Below are 12361 nucleotides of genomic sequence, written 5' to 3' on the forward strand. Positions count from 1 at the left end.
GAAATCATAAAATAATGAAAATAAAACATAATAAAATTATTCTCACGACAGCGTCTCCCCGACAGACCTGGTCTTCACCTGAGGACGGCTGCTTGCGTTGTGGCCGAAACGTCGTGAGAATTATTTTATTGTTTTATTTGTATTATTTTATTATTTCCCTTCTACGTGACTTTACCGAAAGAACCAAGAAGATGAATCCCTGCAGTCACGAAAGCTTTAAATCGAAATTTAATGTGTCGTCTGTTTAGCACGTGGCAGGCTTTCTGCGACCAATATTATTCATGATAAAGGTGTTTGGGTTAGATCGCGTAAGTAGAAATGTGTCGTAACCCTCCACCACCCGACACAGACCGGTGGGCTGAAGTCGTAACTAAGTTGCTCGTTGTTCACGTTACAACCCTTGCTGGCTGTGTCGGGTGGTGGAGGGTTACGACACATGTTGTGTCTATTTGTTCGTGTTCCTCCCTTGTGATAGGACTTCGTAGGGTGAACGTTGAGATTTACAAGGGCACGGGGTGACCAACAAGGTCTGAGTTGGTCTGTAACAAGGTAGGGCACTGATAATGGGTTGACAGCTGCGATGTAATTTCAGCAGCGCTGCTTCGAGATGAGCACAAACTTCCGGAGCGGTTTCGACACACGGTGTCTCACCAGCAGGGTCAGGCATAGCCCCGGTTCGCAGCCAGGGCCAAATTCAGGCGATGATGGGCGCAGAGGCTATCATAGGAGGGAAAGGGACTTCGTTTCCACAGTATTACAAACACAATCTTACAAACACTATCCTGAAATCGTCAAACATGTATTCATTTAGCAATGTAACATTAACACGTTTGTTCGACTCAAGAGTATCTTCATCGAACGTAAATCACTCGCTGCGCTCATTTCTTCATCCAAGCAGGATGGTTCCTCCTCGCCTTAGCTGTGGCAAAGTCACGAATGGTGATGACGGTGACGACGCCATCGTAATTAAAAAACTGTGTTCCGTGATGGCCAGGCTGCTGTCACTCGGCTCTTCACTTCAAGGTGAAGCTGAGGACCTGAAGGAGATTGTCAATGTTGTGGCTCTCCAACACACCGGTGTGTTTGTGCTCGTGAGAGAATTGGCACGTTCTGTTTGTGTGACAAACCTCACTAATTGGCTTTGTCGGGTCTTGGCGGTTGAACCACACATTTAAATATTTACGCGATCTAAGCCAAAAGCAACCTGTATTATGAAAACTAAACGACGTTTTTGTTATTTTACCAGGTAATGCCCCACTGAGCTGTATAATAGCCCTTGTTTTCAGTAGCGACCTGGCTATCATGAATAATAGCTAATCGAAGTGGCTTGTCGTCATCATCGCGTGGACATGTACATCGGCCAAACACTCTGAACACGTGATGTTAATTCTAAATGTGGAGGGGGGGGGGACGGGAGGACCCGGGAAAAAAATCCACGTGACCACGGGGAGAGGGAGAGAGAGGCATGCAAACTCCAAATATACAGCAGCAGACGTCAGGGTCGGGATCGAGCCCACGACCTCCTGTATACCAGGCGAGGTAGTTAACATATCCTGGCCACCGTGATGATTGATGAGAGAGAGAGAGACTCAAACTTCAAATATACAGCAGCAGGCATCAGGGTCGGGATCGAACCCACGACCTCCTGTATACCAGGCGAGGTAGTTAACATATCCTGGCCACCGTGATGATTGATGAGAGAGAGAGAGACTCAAACTCCAAATATACAGCAGCAGGCGTCAGGGTCGGGATCGAACCCACGACCTCCTGTATTCCAGGCGAGGTAGTTAACATATGAGGGCCTTATTATTCTATGGGTCAATACGGACCCTGGTCACAACACACTGGACTGCTTGCTAGCTCCCTGAGAAGGCGGTGGTGGATAATCGGGGGTGGGGGGAGGATTCCCTGGCAGAGAACAGAGACAGAGCGAGCTGGAAATGTGGTTTGCCCACACAGCTCCGGGCACTGAATTCCACCCCCCCAGAAAAAAGCCACTCCCATCTCGCGGAATGAATTAACGACTTCGACCATGGCTTTTAGTCGAGGGTTTATTTTTGAGAGGGTGGCACGGGTCATGGGGGAATCTCGTTGAACACGCCCATGGCAATTATACCGCTCATCGTAAAAATAATGATGCCTCTCAAACTGTTTAGAAACTTCACGAAAGGCACTGCCACCAAGTGGCTTTGGACTAGGCGCGTGACACGAAGTCAAAACGGGCCACCCTACTGATGAAGCGACTGACCCGCGTGGTGAAGTATGGTCCCGCAAAAAAACAAAACCCCTATTGCCGAAAGCCGCCGACAGGGAGGCCCTCATCCAGCAGTGGACAAGGGTCTGTAAGCTGTAACTGCAGTAATTCTAGATTTGAAGCTTTCGTGACTGCAAGGATTCATACTCTTAGGTTTTTTCGGTAAAGTCACGTAGGTAATAAATAATAGAAATAATAATAGAAATAAAATAATAAATCACAACGTTTCGGAGGCAACACAAGTCTCCGTCATCAGGTGGGACCGTCACAGCTACATTTACTGTATCAAGTGATACATTTTAGCTGTGACGGTCCCACCTGATGACGGAGACTTGTGTTGCCTCCGAAACGTAGTGAGTTATTATTTTATTTATATAATTTCTATTATTTTATTATTATATTATTCTTTTTTTTACCTACGTGACTTTACCGAAAAAACCTAAGAGTATGTAACTGCAGCACTTCCACTGTCAGTAAACTTGGTTCGGCTCTGGCCTGCGGGCAGCTGCGATTAAACGTGGCCACGTGGCCACGTTCAGAAGGGTCAACGTTCATTAAACCCATTCGTGGCGACATTCATCGTAAAACTGCCTTTGTGGCAGATGGAAACGTGTTGGTACCATCATTATCGTGATTTTTATTCCGCTTCTTTACCCATGAGAGCATCGGTGAGAGTCTCGTGACCCTCTTTGTGAGGGTCCTGCCAAGTGCTTCGCGGTCGTGGGGGGGGGCGATGATTGGTGCCACACGAACATTCACTCAACATCTGCGGTGTAAATGATGACTTTTTGTTGTCTAATTGAGGAAACCGGCAAGCCCCTTAGACGGGCACGCGACGGCCTCGGCTCTTGGGAAGGCCGTCACGGAGTCTTTGACGTCGTTCCGGGACGGGGCCGAGAGGAGGGCGCGTGGAGTCAACGTGACGGGGTGGAGGGGAGGGGGGTGATACTACGCCGCAGTACACTTGGCCCGCTGGTGTCACTCATCCAGCAGTGGAGCGACGCGTGGCACAACAATGGTGGTGGCGCGCCCCAGCGGCGCCTTCCAAGATGTTGACGGTTTTCGACGCGGGCGGGCGAGCGGCCGCTCTGGTTAATATCAACAACAACAACATCAACAACAATAAATATACCACGCACAATCCGCTTTGACTCAAGAGGACGTTAAAGATCCAGTGACGCCACTGGCAAGAGCCAGGACCACACACACCCACCGTGTGTGTGCAAGCGTATTTTTTACACATTTTCCAATTTTATATATAAATAATATTGATTTATACAGGGCGTTGAGTGTGCCGACTGTGCGAAGCCATAATACTACAAATAGTAATACTACTACTAATACTACTAATAGTAATACTACTACTAATACTACTACTAATACTACTGCTATTACTAATACTACTAATAGTAATAATACTACTAATAATACTACTAATAGTAATACTACTAATATTAATACTACTAATACAAATAGTAATAATTCTGCTACAAGTGATACTACAGTACTACTATTAGTAATGATAACGATGAATGCATTGGTAAGTGTGCGGTGGGGTTTTTATGGATCCGAGAGAATGTTTTCGTTTGTTGTTGTTGTTGCTAAGACAGGAAAAGGCGGCTCTAAGGCGAGAGAATGACTCGCTCCATAGGAAGCACCAAGTGAGAGCGGGCCGCGATTGTGTTTGTTCGAGAGAATTTGTTAAAACTGAATGGAATGCGTGAGGCGGGGTGAGTGGTGGATTTTAAGGAATAAACTTCAAGTTTGGCGAGTGTCGGAGGAAATAAAACCACCGCACACACAGCCACACACGCCACGCCACAGGGTACCCACAAAGTCCATTTTTGCGCGTGGAAAAAATCTCGTACGATATGATGAACTTCTTTCGCGCCGTACTTAGCCAACCGTGCTTATCGGAGGTGCGGGGCGAAATACAAGAAAGTAAAATACAAAAAGCTTTTTTTAAAAATAAAAAATGAGCTTTCAATCTGGATGATTTTTAAGTGCCACGGCGAAAGGAGAGCGTTCCAGACGGCCGACAGCAGCGGCGTATCCGAGAGCGCCTTTAAGAAAGTCCCAAAGGGGGAATGAAAGTCACGTGCTCCTGCTGCTGTTGTTGTTGACAAGTCTGTGCCTCGTGGAGGCCGCATCACATCAGATGCCCTGCCAAGTGATCGTCCGCGGAATTCCCGACTCACAATCCTGGGCACTCATTCCCCAATTTGCGACGGCGTGAGTTGACACTCAATGACTTTGCGGCGACCCTGTGCCACAACAATAACAACAACAACGATCATGACGTCATTGTGCTCGCTATGTAAACAACAACAACAACGGCTCAGCGAGTCTTGGGACGTTGGCTGATGTTGTTGACGTTCTCTGGGAGACGGAGCCTTGTGAATGAATAGCTGGGCAGCTCGTTGGGCCTTACCTGCTAAACATAAACAACAAGAGTTGTTGTTGTTGTTGTTTTCTGCAGGCAGACTCCGCGATTGTAGAATCGCCTTCCTCGCTCCGTGGAAGTCTGTTTCGCCGTTTAAACAACTCGCTCACATGAGTAGTTCCCCTGTAGCTTCAGATGTCAAACATCCCAATGTTTTCTGATTGGATAACTCTGCAGATATGATTCGCTTTTATCATAGCTCTTCCTTTTATTGGAGTTTCGAGAGGAGTCAGTGACATTGTCGTGATCAGCTTTCTATTGCACTTACATTTTATTTATATTTGTGAGTGGAGCTAACATGTGTATACTTCAATATGAAAGTATTAATATAAAATAGAAATTAGTATTACTACTGATACTACGCTGCACGTGGAGACCTGTGGCACCTGTAGATTTTAAACTAATTTCTTGAGAACAGCTGTTCGTGTTTAGTTTGATCCCCCCCCCCCCCCGCACATCGGATGAGCCACGGTTGGCTAGGTACGGTGCGAAAGAAGTTGAACATTCGCTACACCCACAGTCCAGCACCATGGAGGCAGCTGGTGGCTCACACACAGACCACGTCGCGAAACTTCCCGCGAGCTCAGAGGAGTCGTTATCGTGGCTCGCCAGCAGATGGCGGTACAGAAAAACAAATTAAACTCCATTGGAGCGATCGCAACAATTATTATTATTCAAATGTTTCCCGCGCGTTCCATCTTCGGATTCCGATTGCGCGATCCGTGGACAGCAGGAAACAAGAACGGATCCAGGGGCCAACCGAGCACACTAAAGAGGCAAGGCCACTTTAAAGCGATGGGGGTTCAGAACAGACTTAAATCGATCTACCGACTCCGATTGCCTGATTTCAAGTGGAGGACGTTCCTTAGCTGGTGGGTGCCACGCTCACAAAAGCACGGATCGCCAAAAGAGCGCAACCAGGACCCTGGGAGTGCTGATCAGTTGGAGATCACAAGATCTTAAGGGTCTTGATGGATCCATAAAATAATAATAAGTAAAACCGTCATCATTAATGATAAATAATGAGTAATAATTAATGATAACGTCAAGATAAATCATGATTAATAAATTATCAATAATACCGAATAATAATTAATATTAAATAACAATCAATAATACCGTCATAATTAATTATAATAATAACTACGTCACGATGCAGTCGTCAATTAGAGCCGCCGTGCGATGCGGCTCCAGAGCCTCAGGTTTCCGACCCCTGGGATCGAGCGTTGCTCCCTCTCCCACGCGTTCTTCTCTCTCCACTTGACTCCCGTGACGAGGGGAACTCATCCCGTGACGAGGGGAACTCATCCCGTGACGAGGGGAACTCATCCCGTGACGAGGGGAACTCATCCCGTGACGAGGGGAACTCATCCCGTGACGAGGGGAACTCATCCCGTGACGAGGGGAACTCATCCCGTGACGAGGGGAACTCATCCCGTGACCTTCTTCACGAGAAGGCCGCAGAGCACGTGGCCCACTGCTGAGGCTGCTCCTATAGACCCTCGTCTGTGCTTCCTCTCGCTGTGGAGTAGACATCGCCACTGGGGAGACAAAGGCGGTCGGGCGTGGTGCTGGCCACCCACCCTCTCGTGTACCGTTCCGGCCTTCATAGGTGCTCGCTCACAGCACTTGCCCCTACAGTCTGTTAAGTCTATACGGGGGATCTTTGTCTTTTGTGTGTGTGTCGCATGCTATGTGTATGTGTGTGTTGCATGCTGTGAATGTGTGTGTCGCATGGTGTGTGTGTGTGTCGCATGCTATGTGATTGTGTTGCCTGTGGTTGTGTTGATTGTGATTGTGTTGATTGTTGCTGCTACACAATTGCTCAGGGCACCCTCCTCGCCCCGTGTTCCAGCAGGCACCTGCAGCGGGGACAATTGTACCCCCCCCCCCCATTGTACCCCCCCTCAACCCCCCCCCCACCCATTGTGCCCCCCTCCCCCCCACGTGCTCACAATGGGCCACATTGAGGGGGCCGCTTCCCCGGAGCTGATAAGGCGCGCGGGGGGGGGGAGGCTCGTGTGGGGGGGGGGGCTCGCGTGGGCGCCGACGGCGGAAGGAGACGGGGGGAGACGGGGGGCGTTCACTTACGGGACCCCCCCCCCCTGAACCCCCCTCTCGGAGCCCCCAGCCCCTCCTCCACCGCGTGGTGTTTGTGGTGCTCGCCACCGGAGCCGGGTCTGGTCGGTGGTGGCCGCACGCGCTCGAGACTGGCCGTGCGAGTGGTGGGGAGTGGTGGGTGACGAGTGGTGGGGAGCGGTGGGTGGGGAGCGGTGGGTGGGGAGTGGTGGGGAGGATCGGTGGTGCCGTGGTTAGCGCTGTGCTGCGCGAACGAACCTGGCGACTAGAGTTCGATTCCCGCTCGCGGCCAACACCGGTGACGATTATCTAAATTATCTGCAGCGGTCCTGGGCCTCCTCCCCTAAGTTGACTCGGCCTCAATTGATAACCTGGAGCGGTGTATAGTAAACATCGCTACTGGGGAGACAAAGGCGGCTGGGCATGGTGCCGGCCACCCACCCCCTCGTGTGCCGTGCCGGCCTTCATAGGTGCTGGCTAACAGCACTTGCCCCTACAGTCTGTTCAGGCTACACGGGGGATCTTTGTCTTTTGCGTGTGGGGGAGCGGTAGTGTAGTGGTTAGCGCTACGCTGCGCTCCGAATCCAGTGATCCGAGTTCGATTCCCGCTCACGGCCAACACCAGCGACGATCATCTGAACCGGTCTTGGGCCTCCCCTAGGTCAACTCAGCCTCAAATGGATACCCGGTGCGGTGTGTAAAAAATATCGCCACTGGAGAGACAAAGGCGGCCGGGCGTGATGCTGCCCGCCCACCCCCTCCGCGTGCCACAGTGCCGGCCTTCGTCGGTGCCGCAACTCGCTACTAACAGCACTTGCCCCGACATTCTGCTGAGGCTGTACGGGGGAGCTGTGCCTTTGTGCGCGTCTCGCGCTGTCGACGTGGTCATTGTGTCGACTCCGTTGGCTCCAGAGGAAGGCCCCGGCGGGGTGATGGCGAGGGATGTCGTCATGGTTTTATTTTCTTTGGTGGCGGCGGCGGCGAATAAACGCAATCCCTTCGCCTATTTATTGATTACAGCAAAACAATACGAACTCAAACGCGCGCGCGCGCGCACACAATGTGGTGACTCGTGTTGGCGCAGACGTCGCCTTGCAAATTACTCGCCTGGGATTACACTCGCAGCGACATCGCCACCACCACCGCCGCCGCCACCACCATCACGACCACCATCACCACCCCACCACCGCCGCCACCACCGCCACCATCACCGCCACCCCACCATCACCACCACCATCACCACCACCACCGCCACCACCATCACGACCACCATCACCATCACCACCCCACCACCACCACCGCCGCCACCATCACCACCACCATCACCACCATCACCATCATCACCACCCTCATCATCGCCATCACCACCACCGCACCACAACCCCACCACGACCACCCCACCACCATCAACAACAACCGCCATTCGCCACTAAGTGGCGGTGACGTCACCACGACGCTTGTGCCAGGCCATGTGCACCTTGAGGCCACGTGAAGTGCCGAACGCCCACTGGCAGGAGGTCACGGGGCAGACCCAGGTGCCACGGGTCGTCTGACTGAGATGACCGAGATGACTGGCTGATGCACCACCTGTGCCCCCTACTGTGCCAACTTGCTGTGCTTTAGCCACCCAGCGCTTCGCTCGTTGTTGTGAGCGTCGCTCCTCCGCCCTCCGTTGTTGTTGGAGGGCGACTGCCTCCAACTGCCCAGTAGCGTCCTTCACGAGCCTCCTCCACAGAGGCCGATCTTGACACCGCTGGTACCAGTCATCAGCAAGTCCACTCAACTCCACGTCCTCCTGTACCACATCACTCCATCTCTTCTCTAGCCCGTGCCGCGCCCGTTTAGCTCCCTCAATCCGGCCGAACAAAAGCTGTTTAGGCATGCGGTGGCTGGGCATGAGGGCTACATGACCCAGCCAACGCAGTCTTGCCTGCCGGAGGAGCTCATCGATGGGACTTTGCCCAGATCTTTCAAGAATTTGTGAGCTCCTCACACAATCCAACCTGGTTAAACCCAGGATGGATCGTAGGCAGGCCAGCCTAAATGTTTCTAACCGGCGAAGATGCTCCATTAGGGGGGTCCACGTTTCGCAAGCGTAGAGAAGGGAGGGAATTACCGTGGCCGAGAAGACCTGAAGCTTCGTGCGGAGCGACATACCAGGTAGCTTCCACACAGCGTTACGCAACCGATGAAAAGATATTGCCGCTCGACTGATTCAGAGTGAGACCTCTGCTGTTAAACCAGAGCCGGTCATGAGCACACTGCCCAGGTATGGGAAACTCTCCACACTCTCCACAACTGCCCCATCACCGATTGGGAGTTGTGGGGGTGGATTGTCCGATGGTACAAATTACCCAGGCAGGTGCTTAGTTTTGGTGGGGCTGATGGAAAGGCCCCACCTCTTAGTGGCAAACTCCAGGTTCAGCAGCAGCGCCTCCAACTCCTCCTCTACACACACACAAACCCATTGCATCAAAGTTCAGACCCCCTAAAATCATTAGACGGGTTTCTCAAGGGCACATTTCGTGCAAGGACTCTGCTCGCAGCTGTTCTCTCCAAGATTTCCGATTGCGTTCCTCGTCTCATTGGCAGGATGCCAAGAGCACAATTTGTAGAGAGGGGCAGGATCAGGGGTTCAACCCCCCACCGTCAAAAGTTTCGCTGGTTACACAAACACTGCAGGTAAACACTGGCCCGCAAGACACAAACCCCACTCGCCTTCTCACTAATCCACTGACCCATTCACCCTACCCATCCACTCACCCATGCACCAACCCACTCATCCATTCACTCAGTAATCCGCTCACCCATTCAACTACCCATCCACTCACCCATGCACCAACCCACTCACCCATTGACCAACCCACGCACTCACCAACCCATTCACCAAACCTACTCACCCATGCAACCAACCCACTCACCCATTCACTAACTAATCCACTCACCCATTCACCAACCCACTTAGCCACTCACCCATTTACTCACTTATCCACTCACAAATTCACCTACCCATTCACACATTCACCAACCCACTCGCCCATTCACCCACTCATCCATTCACTCAATAGCCCACTTACCCACCTACTCACCTACTCACCAACCCACTCACCCACCCACCCACTAAACCCATTCATCACCCACTCCCTCCGAATGCCCACACGATCTTCCTCTTGGCATTGTCCCCACTGGTGCAGGCTCGGCATTCCTCCTGCTGCTGCTCCTGCTGCTGCTGTTCCTGCTGCTGCTGCTGTTCCTGCTGTTGCTGCTGCTCCTGCTGCTGCTGTTCCTGCTGCTGCTGCTGTTCCTGCTGCTGCTGTTCCTGCTGCTGCTGCTGTTCCTGCTGTTGCTGCTGCTCCTGCTGCTGCTGTTCCTGCTGCTGCTGCTGTTCCTGCTGTTGCTGTTCCTGCTGCTGCTGCTGTTCCTGCTGCTGCTGTTCCTGCTGTTGCTGCTGTTCCTGCTGCTGCTGTTCCTGCTGCTGCTGTTCCTGCTGTTGCTGTTCCTGCTGCTGCTGTTCCTGCTGTTGCTGCTGTTCCTGCTGCTGCTGTTCCTGCTGCTGCTGCTGTTCCTGCTGCTGCTGTTCCTGCTGCTGCTGTTCCTGCTGCTGCTGTACCTGCTGCTGCTGCTGTTCCTGCTGTTGCTGTTCCTGCTGCTGCTGTTCCTGCTGCTGCTGTTCCTGCTGTTGCTGCTGTTCCTGCTGCTGCTGTTCCTGCTGCTGCTGCTGTTCCTGCTGCTGCTGCTGTTCCTGCTGCTGCTGTTCCTGCTGTTGCTGCTGCTCCTGCTGCTGCTGCTGTTCCTGCTGCTGCTGCTGTTCCTGCTGCTGCTGTTCCTGCTGTTGCTGTTCCTGCTGTTGCTGCTCCTGCTGCTGCTGTTCCTGCTGTTGCTGTTCCTGCTGCTGCTGCTCCTGCTGCTGCTGTTCCTGCTGTTGCTGTTCCTGCTGTTGCTGCTCCTGCTGCTGCTGTTCCTGCTGTTGCTGCTCCTGCTGCTGCTGTTCCTGCTGTTGCTGCTCCTGCTGCTGCTGTTCCTGCTGTTGCTGTTCCTGCTGCTGCTGCTCCTGCTGCTGCTGCTGTTCCTGCTGCTGCTGCTGTTCCTGCTGCTGCTGTTCCTGCTGTTGCTGTTCCTGCTGTTGCTGCTCCTGCTGCTGCTGTTCCTGCTGTTGCTGTTCCTGCTGTTGCTGCTCCTGCTGTTGCTGTTCCTGCTGCTGCTGTTCCTGCTGCTGCTGTTCCTGCTGCTGCTGCTGTTCCTGCTGCTGCTGCTCCTGCTGTTGCTGTTCCTGCTGCTGCTGTTCCTGCTGCTGCTGTTCCTGCTGCTGCTGCTGTTCCTGCTGCTGTTCCTGCTGTTGCTGTTCCTGCTGTTGCTCCTGCTGCTGCTGTTCTGCTGTTGCTGTTCCTGCTGCTGCTGTTCCTGCTGCTGTTGCTGTTCCTGCTGTTGCTGTTCCTGCTGTTGCTGTTCCTGCTGCTGCTGTTCCTGCTGCTGCTGCTGTTCCTGCTGTTGCTGTTCCTGCTGTTGCTGTTCCTGCTGCTGCTGTTCCTGCTGCTGCTGTTCCTGCTGCTGCTGTTCCTGCTGTTCTGTTCCTGCTGCTGCTGTTCCTGCTGTTGCTGTTCCTGCTGCTGCTGTTCCTGCTGCTGCTGTTCCTGCTGCTGCTGTTCCTGCTGTTCCTGCTGTTGCTGTTCCTGCTGCTGCTGTTCCTGCTGTTGCTGTTCCTGCTGCTGCTGTTCCTGCTGTTGCTGTTCCTGCTGCTGCTGTTCCTGCTGCTGTGCTGTTCCTGCTGCTGCTGCTCCTGCTGCTGCTGTTCCTGCTGTTGCTGTTCCTGCTGTTGCTGTTCCTGCTGCTGCTGCTCCTGCTGTTGCTGTTCCTGCTGCTGCTGCTGTTCCTGCTGTTGCTGTTCCTGCTGCTGCTGCTCCTGCTGCTGCTGTTCCTGCTGTTGCTGCTCCTGCTGCTGCTGTTCCTGCTGTTGCTGCTCCTGCTGTTGCTGTTCCTGCTGCTGCTGCTCCTGCTGCTGCTGCTGTTCCTGCTGCTGCTGCTGTTCCTGCTGTTGCTGTTCCTGCTGTTGCTGCTCCTGCTGCTGCTGCTCCTGCTGCAGCACTCCCTCCTGTCCTGGGTCACCATCACTCCCTGTGTCCTCATCCCTGGCTCGCCGCGTGGAACCTCCTCTCTTCTCCAGGTCCTGCTCCCCCGTCTCCGCCCTGTTGCTCCCACCTTGCTCATTGCCACTCTCCGTCTCCTCCCACGTGGTCTCCGTCTCCTCCCACGTGGTCTCCGTCTCCTCCCCACGTGGTCTCCGTCTCCTCCCACGTGGTCTCCGTCTCCTCCCACGTGGTCTCCGTCTCCTCCCACGTGGTCTCCGTCTCCTCCCACGTGGTCTCCGTCTCCTCCCACGTGGTCTCCGTCTCCTCCCCACGTGGTCTCCGTCTCCTCCCACGTGGTCTCCGTCTCCTCCCACGTGGTCTCCTTCTCCTCCCCACGTGGTCTCCGTCTCCTCCCCACGTGGTCTCCGTCTCCTCCCCACGTGGTCTCCGTCTCCTCCCCACGTGGTCTCCGTCTCCTCCCCACGTGGTCTCCGTCTCCTCCCACGTGGTCTCCGTCTC

The sequence above is a fragment of the Lethenteron reissneri genome, chromosome 53 (assembly GCF_015708825.2).
Source record: "Lethenteron reissneri isolate LAM-NWPU_2019-01 chromosome 53, ASM1570882v1, whole genome shotgun sequence".
In the NCBI taxonomy this organism is placed as follows: Eukaryota; Metazoa; Chordata; class Hyperoartia; order Petromyzontiformes; family Petromyzontidae; genus Lethenteron; species Lethenteron reissneri.